Raw genomic sequence first — 13,458 nt, forward strand, 5'->3', positions numbered from 1 at the left:
TACATCATAATGCAAAATATAATTGATCAAACACTCGATACAACAACTGTACGATTGTAACTGGGTGCTGATTAGTTTTTTAAGTTTTCAATTCTCATTATCTGGTTGAATACTGTATATAAACATTGTTTATATGGGAAGTGTTGAGATTACCTGTGGTATCCCAAAATGGTGCGTACTGTACATGTTTTTTTTAAAGATGTACAAAACATGTTTAACATGTACAAAACATGTACAAAACATGTATAAACATTCATAACAGGGATTGCTCAAAGTGACGATTTCCATATGTTTCATCGAATGACAGCAAAAACAAAAGAGAACAAAAGTAAATATGTTGACTACTCAATGTTGATTGAGTAGTCAGACCTGTGAACTACATACCTGTATCTGGTAAAAGCATTTTTGTCAGCAATTCAAGTGGCAAGTCTTTTTGAGTAAGTTTCCAGTAACTCTGCAAGTTGATGGTCTTTGCACAGTTTCTCAATAGGATTCAATCAGCACTGAGCGTGTCAGTTAAGGACATCCACTTACTTATTCTTAATCCACTCCAGTGTATACAGGTGTCTAGCTTTATGCTTTAGACACTTAAAAGGTGAATTTATATATCAATTTTAGGTCTAATTAAGATTTTCCTGTAAATCTTGACAGGCTTCCCAGTTCCCTCTGATCAGAAGCAGAACTATAACAATAACATAATGCTGCCAGCATCATTCTTGACAGTATGGATGGCACTGACTGGGTGATAGATACACTGTGCTGGGGGTCAGATGTAAAGCTTTGCATTTAGACGAAAATACTCCAGTTTGGACTTTTCTGACCACAAAACATTTTGCCACACATTTGCAGTATCATGTGGTATCCTTGGGGTGGACTGGTTGCGCAATGCAGTGGTCAGCATTTGCTGACCTCAGTGCTGGGCCTGGCCTTAGGTTCAATCCCAGACCTGGCGTGCTGTCTGCGTGGGGGTCTGCATGCACGTTCTCTCCCAATGTGGGTTTCCTCTGGGTGCTCTGGTTTCCTCTCACAGTCTAAAAATATATGTGTTCATTTGCTACTGAGAAGATTGGCCCTACTGTAAGTGTGAGTGTGTGTGTGTCTGTGTATCCACCCTGCAATGGACTGGCATCCCTTCCAGGACATACCCTGCCTTGTGCTGGGACAGGGTTCCAGCTACCTTGCAACCCTGAATTGGAAGTAACAGTAAGAAAATGGATGGATGGACATAGTATCTTTATTGCAGTCCCATGCAGGATTTGAGCTGGAATTTTTTTTATTCAATTGTACAAAAGACTACTGTTCTTCCTAATTTATTGTCAATGAGCTGGATTATGGCTAGTAAACTAGTAATGTTTATAGATCATAACAAAATAGGAAGAACACTGTTAAACCTACCTGGAAAAATAAAATTCAATACTGGGTGTACACTTCAATCTATACAGACAAGTGAAGTATATTACATGCAGGTACAGTAGCATGAATATAAATGAAATATACAAAATAAGGAACACTGAGCTTGAAGAGCCTACCTATGGGAAATATTTAGGTGTTTATGTGACACAAAATTTAAAGTTTGGAGACAAGATGTTCAAGTGGGACACTGTTTCACTAACCAATGGCTGCAAAGGGTAATGTAATGGTTAATTCCACACTGAAACGTTGCGAGAAACACAAGGTTTCAGCTGTTGAGCCTTTTTCAGATCAACATGGAAGAACCTAGAAATAGAAACTACTACATTAGCAAGTGATTATGATATAATTGGAACAATGAAACACAGCTAATGGACAGGAATGGCAATGAATACATCACTAGTAGATGCACAGCATTCCGAAGAGACAAAGGACAGAAGTGGAGGTGGAAAATGTAATCTAGATGAATCATTCTTTAGTTTTGTCAGAACTCCTACTAGAGAGAATATCTGTATTGATCTGTTCTTTCATTCAATCAAGACAGAGTAAGGAGGTGAGAGAACTATAAGAGAACTGAGATCATAATGCTTCATGCTTTGAAGCATGTTTCAAAATGGTATAGGTAGAGTCCAAAACAAAAGTTCTCAATTAACAAAACCATAGAGTAGAAAAGAGACAGAGCTTAAGAGAAGTAGAATGAAATAAGACACATATGGAATCAGTAGCAGAAAATGTGATCCCCAGAATCTACCAGTATGTTTTCGGACTGTGGTGAGAAACCCCAGCACCTGGAGGAAACCCATGCGAACACAGGGAGAACATACAAACTCCACACAGGTACCACTCCAGGTCCAGAACTGAACCCAGGACTCAGGAACTGCAAGACAGCAATGCTAACCACTGAGTCATTGTGCTGCCCAGGTAAATTTCTAAACACTGTGTGACAGGGCAGCAGGAGGAACCAGCTACTCCTGTGCACATGTCAGTAAGGCCCTACATAAGGGCCAGTGAGTCAACTCAGAGGAGTTAGACCCTCACGCATTGTACAGTATGTTGCAGCCGGTATCCTGAAAAAACAGAAAGTGAAAGATGTGAACCCCAGAAGGGGTGGGTGTCAGCAGCATCCCCAGAGGGGATTGGAGGATTACTCAGACAGCCTGTTTTAAGGGGGTGCAAGAGAATACGGCTGTCTGAGTAAAGCAATGAAGATGTCGGTGTGACTTTTAAACAGTCTGTGTGATTGCTGTGAGCGAATGAGAATGTACAGTTGCGGTCTGGGTTTGATTTGTGTGTCGGGTTGCCAGTAGGGAGGAAGACAGGCAAGAATTTTCTAGAATTTTTCAAACAAGCATACCGGTACTACAAGGAAGATGGGCCAAATTGTTCCCTTGTGTTTGCAAACCTTTGTGATGTTCCTATCTGTGGATGACCAGATCATTATTAATTTGTGATGGTCACCCTTCTGTTATCAAAGAAGGTTTTGGACCTGTTCCTCTGATGTAGGGACAATATGTATCCATGAGTTGGATATAAATTTTAGCCAGTGAAGTTCAAAAGTCCTTTAGATTTACCTTGCTGTTTGATTGTTATGTTCCTTTCATAGACATCTGGGGCGCTCATGTGCTGAAGAAGACATGGCATCACGTTATCTATCAGTTGAAACCCACTGGGGTATCTCTTGCTATGAGAGGTCTTGTTGACTTGTAGCCCTGTGATAACCTTACGTAATCTGGACATACCTTTATACTGTAACATTCAATTTTTTTATACATTAATATCTTAAATAATTAAATTAAATGCTTAAATAATATTTTCTCAGTGAGCGACTAGGTGACTTTATTTGATTCATGATAGTATTCCCTTGAACCAGTAAACAGAGTGAAGTTTGTCTGATGCCTATTTTTAACCTGGTTGTTTTGTACAGTGTACTTAAAATAACTTAGATGTTCACTTTTATATCAACAAAGACAGTTTACTTCAATCCGAGTGGTTATCCTGCACCTTTTTAAAACAACATTGAATTATACTGCATAGACACTTTTCTTCGATTTAAATTAATTTATTACCTACAGTATATCCAGCAGGCTGTGCAATTGTTCACACAGTAATTTGTACTGTCTATGAGGAGCCACAGATTCCTCTATTAAAAACTAAGCTGCATGAAATGTTAATGATGTATTTTGGTGAAGACAGAATCCTTTGTAAAAGGTTTAAGAGTATGCATTTGAGCAGCTGGAAAGTCACATTTACAAAACCAAAATAAATTAATGATGGAGAGCCCTAGGGTGAAAGCATTTTCATTTTAGTGTTGCTTGACATTAGCTCATGTGTCTTTTTCAGGACTAGAACAGTATTCAGACAACAGTTTAGTGGTTACCCATGCTTAAATATGGCAGTTGTGTATCACTTTCTTTTCATTTAAATCTAAAAACTATTTTAATTTAAAAAAATGTATTTTCATTCATCCATTCATCCCATTACAAGTCTGTTAAAAATGAGACTCGAACTGTACTTTGTGTGTGATGTACTGCACTGCTGGGTCAATCTAGAAGGGCTGCTGGATCTCTCAAGCAGCTGCTGGCTGTAACGAACAGTTCTTTCCAGACCCTATGTGGACGACACGATCCAGGGAAAAGTGAAGAAACACGGGGAAAAAAGTCATGCAGGATACGGCGACGAAAACAGAGGGCGTGTCCTTGGTGCACTGGTGTTTGGGGGAAGTGTGGCCGAGGCAAACAATCCAGGAGAAAATCAAAGGGGGCATCCAAACGAAGGCAAAAGTCCAAAACCGGGCAGTCCATCCAAGACAAACAAGATTTAAAAACGGGAACTGGATCGGTACCGGTGGGGAACAGGAACAGGAACAGAAGATAAAACCTTAATGGGACCAGGTGTTTCCAGGTCCGTGGACTCGCACGATACGGGGATCAATGCAGAGCCCCAAATAAAGTGAGCACCTGGCTTTTAAGGAGAACTGAAAAGGGGTTGGAACAGGGAGCAGGTGTGGAAAACAAGGAAGGGCTGGAGCATCCTTAAGAGGAGGGGTCTAGGAACGTGACACTGGCAGATGGAAGTGGCCCTGTAGGATAGACCAAAGCAGATTCCATTGGCCAAGGACTCTGGCAGAATACTATCATACTATTCAGACTTTTGAGTTACTGGTGAGACTGTTGTGTGCCATGGGGACTTTCGTATGCACTACCTGCTCTGAAGCCTTTGCCAGCCTGTTCAAGAGACTGCACCTTCAGGATCAGAAAAATATCCACCCAAAGAAATGACACTGGCTAAAGTGGGAAACTGTTTCCATGGAGACACAATTAGACCTGAATACCCATACGTGTCCATTAGTACAGAAAAAATAAATAAATATTCAGGTCTTGGTCTACCTATCAGACAACTTGGGATGTCTGCATCTTTGTTCGCCTTTCTTCATACTACAGTTGACCCCGCATCAGCTAGGCTGAAAAATGCCAGCTGGCCTCCAGACAGTGCTAGCTTACATGGATCAACATATGGTCCCTTGAAGTGTGCTTGGTCAGATATCAGAATTTACAACAGGCACAAATTAAAGACTGCGACCGCATGGCTCCTTTTAGGAAGCAGGAGGAGGCCGGAGTCTACAGGAACTGAGGATGGCTGTTGCTTTTCGGGCTACCTCACCCCACCTCCAAACTGGGAAAATATGATGGATGGGCCCACAGAGGCCCTGAAGCCCTCAATGAGGTCTGGAGAAAGGACATGTAAGTCTCCTAACCATCTTTAGGACTATACTTTGCTTTATCACGATCGTTTGAAGCTGCCAGGGTCTGGATTACATTTAAAAGTTTTAATATGGGATAGTTGTGATGGTAATTATGTAGTGCCTCTTTCTTGGGGGGCTGCTGGGCTACCAGAATGAGAGGTTGACCTTCTTCACTTCTGGAGCTTTTGCAAAGTTACATGTCATTGTAGTTGTGTTATTGTTTTTAGTGTTTTGTGACTTTATCAGTGTGAGAGCCAGATTGTGGTTGTCAGGCAATCTTTACTTGAAATTATTTTCTTTTTTTGTTTAGGATCTCTTTCCCTTTGTCTCTTTCTTATTTCTCTAACCCATATTCTTGTATTCTTATTGCATTATATTTATATGAAACCACATGCCCAACAAACTCAACTATGCATCAGACAACACACAGAAGACAGGGGAAACAGTGGAAGACAGGACTACAGCCAGAGGGCATGAGCTGTGGGCCTTTGGAGAAACTTATGAACACCTGCTCTACAGGAAAAAGGGTAGTGCTCTCTCCTGTAAGCAGCCAGGTGCTAAAAAGTTTCTTTCTGTGTTGTATTAATTTACCATTTAGCCTGTAGCAACTAAAAGAAACTTATGTATTCTGAATTGGGCCTCTGCATTCTCCTTCAAAACTAATCAAGAGAAATAAATATTATAAAGGTTAAAATATCCTAAAGGGTTAAAATATTAATTTTGGCCCCCAAATTTCCATCTCACTGCATATTATTTTGGGGAGTTTTATCTGCTATATTCTGTATTTTACAGTATATAGCCCTTGCGGGCAAAACAACATACAGAATTTATATTTTATACACATATTACTTTTGTAGGGCTTTTATTCTCTTTCTACATATACAGTACAGGACTTTCCTCTTACCTTTCCAGGACATTCTGGCTAGTTAAATTTGTCTTTGAACAGGCACTATGAGCTTGTGTATGTGTACCCTGTGATTGACTAGAGTTACTAGTGTGTAGTCCTGCCTTGTGCTCTGTTCTTCCAGGGGAGGCTCTGGGCTGCCAAAACCCTTAGCAGGAATAAGCAAAATTCTGATTGTGATGAAGGGCTGGCATCATATGATCTCTGAGGTCCATCATTAACCTTTCTCACTAATTCACCTGTAGTCCTTATCCTGTACTTTGGCATGGTGTAGATTATTACAAACATGCTAATCTATGTAGTGGTTATTTTGTCTAACCTGTTGTGGATCCACAGTCCTGTTCTAATCTGTTTGTTCCACCATTTTGTATCATGGTTACAGAGCCTGTCTCACCCCTGTTTTAAATGGAACATTCCTGCCTATCAGAAGTAACTGGGGTGGAGCTTAGTGTATTTTAGTTGGGACTCATGATGTAGCAAGTTAGTTTTTGGGAGTCTTTACCCAGGTGTTATCTTGTCTGCGTGTAGCACACAGCCCAGTGTTTGCTAATTCCTTGCAAGTAGAAATAGAAAAGTCTGCAGTTTGTGGTTTTTAAATGTTTTTCCTTTTTGTAAATATTTTTCTACAACTTAAGTAAACAGGCACTTTTTTCTGTCTGTGTTTTTGTGAGTTCCTTGAGCACCCCTGGATTTATTTCAAGGTGGTCTTGTCATACGGATATTTGATTGATGCAAAGTTTTTTTTAACAATTTAATGAGTGTAGGACATATGAGAAGAATATACAAAGTTGTTTAATTGATACAGTATAAAATTGATATCCCAACAAATTCGTTTTACAAACTCTCCCTCAACATAGAACCCGCTGATAAAAGGTTATTAAAAAATATTCTATAATTAACTGTGGGAAATGGAGTGAAATTCTGTACCTGAAAAATTACATTCCTTAATCCAGGTGTGGTACAACATTAACACTGAAATATTTTATACATTTTTAGCACTGCAATCTTCTACATTGAAGCAGCCTGTTTAAATAATTAAAAAAACAACAAAGTATTAATTTGTTTTTGTTTTTTTGGTAAAACACAAATATTTGTAAAAGTTTTCATTATTATAAACTGCAATCTTATTTCTAAAAGATGAAGAGTGCAGTTGTATCTTCCAGCTTTTGTAATTGTCTGACAGGAAGGAAGTTATTAAGGATAAGGTTTCAGTTCATAATGAAAATCACTCTTTAGATTTAGATCACTGTTTAGTGTGCTCTGTATTTGTAAAGTTTAATGTATATGTTTTATACATAATGGATATCGACTGCTCAGTAGTCACAATCTAAGAGTAACATGCAAAATGTGCTGAATGCCTCACAGTATTGTGTAAAATTTAAGTTATGCTATAATATAACATCCTGAACTTGGAGATAAAGAAAGAGATACTACAGTATATACGGTCGAACTAGAACTGTTTTACAGTGTCTTACCAAAGTCTGCAATTGTACTGTTTTACACTGAGTTAGTTTACCATTTTAAATTTTATTTTTAACACATGAAGGGGGTTTACTGTATATTTTGTAACAAGAATAATGTTTCCAAATAATTAAAAAACTGAACCTACTTATTTTATTAATAAGTATAATTATTATATTATACCAAAAGAGGGTGTGAGAGAAGTTTAAATTAAGACTGAATTTAATATAACAAATATGATATTGAATTCTATGAACTTAAGATTTCATGTCATTTATTTTTATCTCTACTTATAATGTTGTCTGAAATTAGTATTCTTTTCTTACTGAACTATTAAAGCAATTTTACTGTTGTCTCTTTTTGAGACAACAAAAATTATATTGTTATCAATTATCCACTCTTAATGGTTGAATCATTTTGCTACTTGTTCCTCAGATTGAGGAAACTTCAATTTTAAACAGTAAGAAAAAAAGAAAAGATCAATGAGACTCTCAGCCCACACACATGTAGGTTTAGATTTATATATCTCCCTATTTAACACATCTCTATAATGCTGTGAAGTGATTTAATTTGCTTGAGGTTTCAGGTTAGGATAGTTTAGTTATCTTCTATAATACTATTTTTTTATTTTCTAAACTTTCAGAAGAAAAAAAAGTTGGAGGAGAGAATAAAATGTATTTTTCCATTTATTTTATTCATGTATATTTAACAGATTTCAGGTCCTGCCTGTAAATACATATTTGGTTACATACAGTATTGCTTTACTTCTGTAGAATCTTTTGTTTTTTTCCAATATTTTCAACAGTAAAAAATTTGAATTCATTGTTAGAAAAACTAACACTAATCAATAAAATGTAATAATTTTAAGTAACTAACCATTTAGAAGACTTCATTTCAGTTTAGCTCATGTACAGTAGGTTGGAGAGCACAGAGGCCCAAGTCAAAATGAAAAAAATAGCAATTACAACAGACACAAATAAGAAGGAGCTACTGTATTAACACTACACTGAAAATGTATTATTAAAAAATTACCTACAGGAAGGATAGTGCCCTTTTGCATGGGCCAAATTTCTTAATAATCTTCTTAATAAAATTAATTTCTTAACTAAATGTGTCCATTTGGCAAAGAATCTTGAAAAATACATTTTGTGGCTCCACAATCGTGACCTTGACACCTGTTTTCACTTTGTCAAACCCATTCCGTTCACAGGCTTGGAGACTGCACCTTCTCGTTAGCCCACTGACATTTTCAGTCTCACCTTAAAGATCATTTTGCCTCAATGAGTGTACAAAGAGTGATTCATTTACTCCACCTTGTACAGAGTCCCTGTGCACCAGGACAGGCCGATTGTCTGTAAACCCTGCAGATTTCTTCAGAATGAACAGTAAAACATGAATCAGAGGGCACAGATAGAAATGATGTGGAAATGTATTTAAAACCCAAGACAGGAGGTTCTTCTTTACCCAAAGTGTTGTACCGTTGGAGTATGGAACAAGCTACTGTATGGAGGCACATCATTAAAACCAGTAACCTGCATAATTAGTTGATTTATCATTTTCTACTTGTTTTTGGTTATACACATTTTTTTCCTATGAGCTTGCATTATTTCTGGTTTTACAAGAGGACCTGCTGACAGGGTGCACATGTATACTGGAGGCATTCTGGTGGGAGGAATGATACAGGAAAGACACACATACCAAGAGATATAACTAATTGTTAACTGTGAGCAACACGGGACACTTTCCTTTGATGAAGTGAGGCTTTTTTATTCCTTTCTGTGTTTTGACTATGGGAAGCATTAGGAGTGCTCATACTATGCTTGGGCTTGTATTGTATTGCGTTTGTAATGAGGTTCTGTCATTCATTACCTAAAACACATTAACCAGAATTGTTTGGGAAGAGTGGCTGTCCTAAGTCACCTGACTGACTGCTGGATGACAGTTGGTCAGGTGACAGTTTAAAAAGCAAGAAGAGGGGCTTCCTGGGGTGGTTTTGAATCTGAAGGCATATACTCAGTGTGTTAAATCACCTGAATGCGAAGGAGTGAGTGAGTGAGTGAGTGACTGACTGAGGAATTGTGGAACCTGCTTTGTAAAACCTTGGTAAGACCAACCGGAGCTACCACAGGCAGGTTTGTCGCAAAATGTCTCAATCTTTTCCTAGGAAATCAAGACATTTGTGTCATTGTGACAGGGCAGGGTATTGTGTCTGGGACTCAACAAAGTTTCCGTGTCTCCATCTCTCCAATGCTGGTTGTAATTTTATATAAGGAATTTAAGGAAACTGTGAGTTGCACTTTAGTCAGTGTCACATCTGGGCTCCACTTTCACAATCTTTGCAGTCCCATCTAACAATGGGCCTCTGCTCACCTCTTTGATACATTCCCCGCTGCCATTCGAGATGGTGTGATGTTGGCTGGTAATGGCTCCTTGATTTGTCTCATCCTGTGTCTTCTGCAAATGTCCCTTGAGGAGTATAGAGACACCCTTTTGTTTGTCAAATACAAGAGGGTTCTTCTTCAACATCTACTTCTCCAGGCTGCATGGAAAACTCACCAGGAAGGTATTGACCTCTGCCCCATCTCCTCCCACTCTCCAGCAGGCAGTGGTGGCAATGGTATCCCTTCCCTACCAGCCATAAACCATCTAGCTGAGTGCAGTATCATCCCCCAATTTGCTCTCCCACATTCTTATACCCCTGGTCCAGGAACCAGAAAATCAGACCTCATTCTTGTTTCTTTGTGGTTGCCTGTCAGTACTGAGTGGCTCCTTTGCCCTACACCAGCTCTGAAACCCTTGAACTTGAACTCACCACATGCCTGCACCAATGGAGTCATCTCTGACCTCAGTTTCAGTTCTGCACCCCTGCCTTTGGCTTGGATTGCCACCCTCCTGCATCAGTGGAATCACACTTCTTCCTCCATTCTGCTGGAGCCTGCCCAGCAGCTGATGCCTTCTTTACTTTTACCAACACTATCTATATAAATTTCATGACCATTTCTAAGCTGTTGGAAGCTACACATGAAAGGAGGAGGGGGCAGAGGGGACGGAGGCTCTGGTGTGAAGTTAGTAAAAACTAACCAGGCTGGACTGTTCTTATTTAGTGGGGTCCAGCCTGGGGAAAAAGAACCGCTTGGGACAGTGGTATTCAGGCTGGACTTTCCCTATCTAATGGGCTCCAGTCTGGAAGAAAAGGAGCACAGCCAAAAGATTTATGAAAAGAAAAGAAAATGAAAGAAAAATGTTCACGTCACAGTCCTCTTCAGGACTGTCGCTGGAAGGTTCTCTCATTGTGGGGGTCTGCTCATCCCTCCGGGGAGGTGCTCATTGTGTCTAAAAGGGCCCCCACAGCTGTGGCTCATTCGAAATTAGCCAGGACAGCTGTGGTTACTAAGGCTACACATCGCCCTTAATCCAGGGCTCTGCCTCCACCATGAGCACGCCCCCACATTATACCACAGAAGTCAAGACATGGTATTTGCCTTTTTATGTAGATTCTTAACTGTTCAAAGTCACATCAAAATGCAATAAAAATCAATAAAATGGTATGCTTGAATATGTGTCTATAAAAGTAAAGTAGGGATAGCAAAGAACAGAATTGATCTCTAGTGCCAGGGGACTGTCATATAATGACTGGTTAATGAGCTAAACTTCAATCTAGAACAAAAGAGATCCAGTTAACTCAGATGACCACTTCACACTCAGTAGCAGCAAAAGATTTAGACTAGCATCTGGAATCTAGTTAAAACATTTATTTTTTTCAGAATCTGTGGAAGGTGTTGAAAAATGATACCGAAAATCAATCCCCATGCAACCCCCCAAAATTTGAGCAAATCCGACTGGAAAAATGGTCAAAAATTGCACCAAGCTGGTGCGTAACTTGGTAGAGACTTACAAAAAAATAAATGCAGCTGTAATACAGTATTAATGTAATATTGAGTTTTCTGGTCTGAATACTTCAATTATAGAGTACTGTACATACAGTATACAATTTTTTTAGATTATATTTTATGTATATTGTATATAAATATTTTCTCTTTAGTTTTTGTTAACTAACTTTAGAAGTCATAAGTTTGAACTTTCAGGCTTGGAATAAACTATTAAGATAAAAAAAATATGTATTTATGATCTTGTAATTTTACAAAAATGACTTCATAGGAAAGATCAGTGTACATTTTCAAGGAAGTCTATGTTTTTGTATGTAAAAACTTAAGAAATGTCTATGTAATTTAGGAAAAAATAAACTGGCAACATGGTTTCCTCTAGAGCAGAAGTTTTGAAAATCATTTATATACTTTTAACCAGATTTCTGGCCCTTTTCGCTTTCAGCTTTTATGAACCACAACATAGCAATTCAATACCCATCAAGGTGACTGACGCAGGGTCTGCCTCCTTAAGTCCTGTTTTTAGTACCACTAATGAGGAGTCAGGATCCTGAAAGCTGGTTATCTGTTCACTTGTTAATGTTCTTCTCCTGTCAGTGAACCTTTGATGAAGTGTATCCTGACGTGCCAACTGCGAAGAAAACACCTTCAAGAAAAAGAGGGTTATAATTGCTGTTTTTTGTGTGAGGGAGAGGGGAAAAAAATCGTTGGAAGAAGCCCACCTGTAAATGACGTTGCTCATCAATGCGTCTCATCCAGTGGAGCGTGTGTCTATATAAATCCACTCTCACGGCACTTCTTTATGGATATAGACAGAGGGAGAGACAGACAGCAAGAGCACCTACCATAGCCACCTGCTGGGGTTAGGAACAAGGTATGTGAGGATTGTAACTGACTTTCAGCGTAACTTTGCTTACTTTTTCACTTGGTGCACCGATTTTTTAAAATAACTTTTCTATCAAAGATGTGGAACTTTAGGCTGGTGACATTTTCTTAAAACATTATTGAAGGCAATTGTACTATTCTCCTTTCACATTTTAATTATCAAGATGTAAAAAACAGAGTGCAAACAAAACCATTAAAAGTTAATAACTACAATTTCATTATGAATTCCTTCACAATTATAATCTTAAGGGTATAGCTACAAAAGCAGTAAAATGTTTTTTTTTATATCAATGTATTCTTTTTTGCACATTTTTGACACAAAACGCTGATGCTTTATTGTTTTGTAGATTTACTGAAAAGCATTTTCTGTTTTCTTTGGTTCTGTATTTTCTGTTTTTAATTATAGGACCCACAGAATCATTAGCTAAGATCTCAGATCTCAGTTAATCAAAGAATGAGTTTCAGTTCATCAATGTATTAAAGAAAAGTTTGCCAGGCATTATAGAATTTATCAGTAGAAAGTATTTTTCCATAACGGTACATGTTGCTGAATATAGGTAGTCCATTCTTAATGCCTTCTTTGTGAATTTGTCCATAATTATTACAGTTGCTCAAGTGCTATCTTTGTATATTTAGATGTGTTTGAATACATCCTTTTTTATTGTTAGAATAATTTTTCTTGAAGTGTACATATTTGGCTATGCTACCATACTTCTTTTAAGTTTACTGAAACTCACCTACCATGTGGCAGTTAATATGCTCTACTGGATCAACTAATGTAAGATATATTCTAATATTGTACATACAAAAAGATGCAAATATGCTCACATGAGGAATGAATTAATGGACTTTTACCCTCAGAAACCGTTTACATTATATTTTCTATCTCTGTTTCACACTATGATATAGTTTGTTTTTGTAGTCAGTTTTCTTTTATATTGGTTTAAATGCAGTGAGCTACTTAAAAGACAGTACCTACCTAACATAGCATACTGTAGTACAGCATAATTATGAGTACAGGATTCCTACCTCTCTTTCCCATCACATACTTTTTAAAAGTTATTGCAGACTATTGGAAAATCCCACTGCAGTTTATGAATGTTTATTTTGTCGTAATATACACTTTTGTCTCTTATACAGTAGATACAAACCATTCCTAATACCCATGACTA

Source organism: Atractosteus spatula, chromosome 6 (assembly GCF_055471065.1).
Source record: "Atractosteus spatula isolate fAtrSpa1 chromosome 6, fAtrSpa1.hap1, whole genome shotgun sequence".
Lineage (NCBI taxonomy): Eukaryota > Metazoa > Chordata > Actinopteri > Semionotiformes > Lepisosteidae > Atractosteus > Atractosteus spatula.